Genomic DNA, 5,561 nt, shown 5'->3' on the forward strand with positions numbered 1-5,561 from the left:
TGGTGGCATCTCTGGACGTCTCCTCAGTGACTCCATGTTTGCAATAATTTCATCAACTACGCCTTGAGGAGGATGCCTCAATGAGAAGGGAATGTCTACTTGCACCAGCGGTGGTTGGGTTGTGGGTTGTGTTTGGGCTAAAGGTTGTGTATGGGTTGAGGGTTGTGGTGATGGAATGGGTTCTGGTTTTGATGGTTCTGGTTGGTGTGGCTCAGGTTGGGGTACTTCTTGTTCATTTGGCTTTGGTTGTGTGGTTTCTGGTTCAAGGATTTCTGTTTGGGTTGTTGGTTGTTGAGGTGAGGTAGGTTGGGTGATTATGGGTTCTGGTGAATGGGTAGGGTGATGGAATTTTCTGTGTTGCGAGGAATTGGTGATGAAGTTAAGGGTAGGTTAGGAGTTGGTGATGGAGTAAAGGGTAGGTTGGTTTTTGTTTGTGGGGTAGTTGGGTTTTCATCAGATGTAGAACTCATTGACTTGGGTTATTGGTACTTGGGTGGTAGCTAGGGGAACATGTATATTGTGTACATCTTCAGAGGGCTGAGGCTCTGGTTCCCTAGCTTGGGTTCCTTGGTTAGTGGGTGATGGTTGGTTTTGTGGTGGTGGTGGTGGTGCAGCGGACTCCATCTGTTGAGCAGCCGGGTTCTCGGGCTCATGAAGACGGAGACCATAATCATCTTGGTCTGGATCCTCATTCCTTGGTCTCTTCTGCGGGTGGCTTGATGAGCAAGATGTTTTGTTTCTCTTCTTCTTCTTGCCTTCCCTGAAGGTCGCAAGATACGACCACAGGGCTTTCTGTCTTCGACTCTCCTCCATAAGTGCCTATGACAGAGCCCTCAAGTCAGCTCTGGTTGCAAACTCTATGGTGGAGGTGGATGTCGATGCAGGAGGAGGTATTGAGGTTTAGGTGGATGCGGGTGGTGGGATGGGGATTGAGGCTAGCATATTCCTCATCTCTACAGTGAAGGAGGTAAAAGCTTCATCAAAGGATGGAGCTACAGAGGGGGGTGGATGAGTGGTTAGTTGAGGTATTTGGGCTATTATCATGGCTGGTAATAAGGTAAGGGTGGTTTGTATGTTGGTTATTTCGGTGGAGAGAGAGGCGATGATTTCATCGAGTGATATGGTTGGGGGTGGGGTTGGTTGAGGGATGTGGGAGAGGGTGGTGGTTGGGAGTGTATTGAGAGTGTTGGAGATGGTGTTTAGTTTGGTGGTGATGGAAGCTATGACCTCATCGGTCGTAGTTGCCTGGGCCGTGAGGGTGGCAAGGTTGTTCATCATGGTTTGGTTGCGAAGGGTGGAAAAGAAGGATGTAGTGTTGTGGTGTTGGGTGATGGTTTGTTGAAGCATTTGGAGGCGGGTGGCATTATCTTTGACTTGGGTGTTAAGGGTGGCAAGGGATTGTCGAATGGGTGTTGTGACAAGTGTCATTTTTGGAGCCTCAGGTTATCATCTTATTAGGGTTTCTATATTTAGGATTATAATTTATTAGGGTCTAGTCATGTTGATTAGATTTCATCTGGCTTAGTTCCAAAATTATAGTTCAGAAAACCCTGTTTCGACGGGTAATTGATAAATAAACTTATGTAATGCCAAATGTATTAAAAATTCTCCTAAAATAATAAAGTTGATATTATAAAATTCAAATTAAAAATATAAAAGTCTCATTTGAATGTACAAATAATTTTACAAAATTTGGAATTTTGATGTAATAATGAATAATTTTTTCGGTATTTGATAAAAGTGTATGTCCATTTGTCTCTTTTTTATTAGTCGTTTAGAATAGAACAAGTAGTCAGATGTAAGAGAATGTCTAGGAATTTTCATCTCTAACATTTAATTGGGCTTTATCTTATTAAGAAAATAACAAAATAAAAAAAATGTGATGGATTGGGCCTTGTGAGGATCGGCCCCTTTATCCACATATAAAAACCCCAATTCTTTTGAAATCTTTCATTTCACTTTCACATTTCTCCTTTCTCTCTCTAAAGACTCTTAGTCTTYCACTCCAGCSAAATCCTCCCTCCAAACTCTCTTAGATTCCATAAATTTTGAARAACATTCAAGTCTTCAAKTAATATCAAGCAAAAGGTAATAGATTAGTTTTATTATCTTTGTACCTTTTCAATATTATTTCTCGTTTCCGTCACACTTTCTTCCTTCTTGTTGAGCTCAAAATTTTCTGGATATTCTAAGATAGGAGATTACTCATCAAAGACATGAGAATGTCTTCGAAATGGTGATAATCTATGATCTACAAACATAGAACTCAAGAAAATGGGATAAAACTACATTGCATGTGAAATTTAACCATCAAAAGTAACATTTTGGAACGGACAGACCGTTATTAGTAAGTTGTGTCGACGAAATCTTCTAAAAATAAATGTCTAAATGGTTTGTTTTCCTTTTAAAATATATTTTGATGAGTGGTTGTCTTGGGTTTCACTCAAAAATATTGAGTTTTGAGCATTTAAAAGCTCAATTTGAAACTCTGGTGCAAAATGATGTTGTTGGACAAAAGATGTCTAACAACAGTAACATTTGYGGTATAAAAAGTTRAAAGTATAATGACTTRAGGAAGRTTTCTTTYGACAATGATTGGTGAAASCARWRTTCTAGAAACAGAAATTTACATTTATGTCCAAGTGGTAACTTTTTGTGCAAAAGCCTTTTATTTTAAAATATATATAAATATTGGACTATTTTAAAGAACAATTTAAAAGGTATCATTGTCACACCCCGCTAAAACGGAAACGCGAGGTATGGCAGGTAGAGTCTCATGGCAATAGTGTATAAACAACACAACCATACAATTTAAAACATGATTACATCAAAACTAAAGTTTACAGTCCCAAATACAAATTTACAAAATAAACTTAAAAGAAGTTTTGAAATCGATAAATGTGACACGTCTTCTAACAAGTGTCACCAAGAGTCTTTCTTACCCTGTAAAAGCATGTTAAACAAGTGTCAACTACAAGAGTTGGTGAGTTCACAGGTTTTATATGCACAAAATGATTTTAAATGCAGCAATCTCAGTTATAAATTTATGAGCAATATCTTAAAAAAAACGTCGTCATACACATGATTTATATTGTTGAGCCACTACTAAACCTAAAAACGCCCCACGAACTACCTCAGAGGTGGTAACGAACCACATGTATAGAACATACTTACGAACTACCTCAGCGGTGACCACTTCGTGTCACATGTGTAGAACTCCCACCGGACTACCTCAGCGGTGACCACTTCGTGCCACATGTGTAGAGCAAATTATAATGACCAAGTGCACCCCTACTCGTCAGTAAAAAGGGTGGGTATGACAACCAAATAGCGCTATCCACAAGAATCATGGGTTCAAAAATGAATTAATAGTAGTGGAAATAAACGGGGACTTTCAATCTCAACATATCAATAGTGTATACAATTTAAATGCTCATAACAAGATTCATATATCGATATAAATCTATCAAATATTCATAAATCATGTTTTTCACCCCAAAACTAGAAATTTGTAAAAAGTGGTCGTGAAACTCACTTTTGATATAGAGCTTCGCAAGAAAAAACAATACAATCTGAATACCGCGCTAGATCAACGATTCCCTATCAATAGGAATATCCAAAACCATCACTTATTGATTTATCTCTACCTATGGGGTTTAATAAATCCTAAGTCCTTATTTGTCTACTTATGTTCCATAATATTATCAATAGTCCAAATATACATAATGTGCATATGCTCATTAAAGAATTAATTTATACCGAATATGATGATATAATTCAATAAAAGATCATATTTTACAAATTCAACCAAATCCAGAATTCTTGATTCTGGACAGAAACTTATGATACATAAAATGATCAAATAAAGAGACTTCAAAAATGAGATAAATTCCCATATTTTTATATGATTTATAGAACTGAGTTATAGTCATCGTGACCAAATTTCATGTATTTTGGGCATGAAATGATGATTCAAATAATTTATGCAATGCAACTTATCACAATTAAAATGGCAGATTGCACCATGTTAGTACAGCACTCATTAAAAGAGTTCTACTAGATGTTCTGCAGAAATTCAAGTTGGAGTGAAAACCTAACACTTATACGAAACTTTTAAAATAAGAATAACTCATTTTGGATGAGTTGAGAGGAAGATATGATACCTTAAAGTCACATTCACACATCTGTCATTAGTTAACAGATTGCACACTTGACTTAAATAAATTGGTTCATGCCTCAAAACATCATATGTTTGAGTGAAACTGGATTCAAATGAATCCTAACTCATAAAAGAACGTTTTAGAAGAATAATCATACATTGAGAACAAGTAAATAGAAAGATATTAACATTCAAAGTAAGAGTTACCTACTGGTGGTTTTACAGTTTGCACACCTATAGAGTTTTAGGTGCTTGGAGATGAAAACTCCAACATTTTATGTGATTCCACTTGCATGTGGGAGAAAATCCATAAAGTTAACTCTCAAAAGAAGAATCATCCTTTTTCATCGAGTTTTGAGAGAGATAAGGTCGATGGAACATACATATATAAATCTGTCAGAATCGGACATATTGCATGTTCATCTTATTTTGAGTAATTAAAACCTCAAATCACCACAATATTGAATGAAATCGATGGAATTTGAAAGGATACTCATTAAAATAGTATCCAAAAAAAAAATCAACAATTTTGGATGATTATCTAGAGAGTTATGACTATTCAAAGTAGGGTTTACCTACTGAAAATTCTCATATGCATATATACAATGTTTTGAGCATTTGGAGGGGTCAAAACTCAATGTTTTTGAGTGAAACCAAATGAATTGCAACCCCAACTCAATAAATAAACTTTTAAAAGAAACCTCATAACATTTGAACAAGCCATTTACAAGATATGGACGATTTGTGCACAAGCCCATAATCTGTCAGCACCAGAATATGAAGTTTTTGAAAAATAAACCACATAAAATCATGATTTCTTCCTACCTTTTTGGGTTCTATTGTTTGGGTCAGGGATTACCACCATCAAATAAACATTTTTACATGTTTTTGGTGTATAATCTCACCTGAGACTCAATATTTACGAAACATGAAGAATAGAAGATAAAGAATGCAATAAAGTGGGTTTTTCACCCCAAAACTTACAAGAAAAGATGGAAGGATGAATGCATTACCTTGTTATTGAAGGAGAGGATTATTTTATCTTCAAACCTCTTGCCTAATGATGATGATAGTTGGAAAAATCGGCTGAAATGGATGAAGGGGAAGGAGGGTTCTCAAGGTGACCCTTGAGTTTTCTAGGGAGAGAAATGAGAGTGTTTTTGAGATTTGAATGAAGGAATTATGAGGATTAAAGGAAAATGATGCTATTTATATGTGGCCAAGGGAGGGAAGAGAGAGGGGGAAGGGGCCGGCCATTAGGCCCAAGCCCACCCTCACACTACATTTTTTTTTTTAAAAGGAAGCCCAAAATGCACAAAAGGCCTTTTTCTCAATTTTTACATTTTTCTTCGATTTAAAAGCCCATGATGACTAGAATTATTTAAATAGAAAGATTTTATAT

The sequence above is a fragment of the Cynara cardunculus genome, assembly GCF_001531365.2.
Source record: "Cynara cardunculus var. scolymus isolate 2C chromosome LG 2, CcrdV1, whole genome shotgun sequence".
NCBI classification, from domain to species: Eukaryota; Viridiplantae; Streptophyta; class Magnoliopsida; order Asterales; family Asteraceae; genus Cynara; species Cynara cardunculus.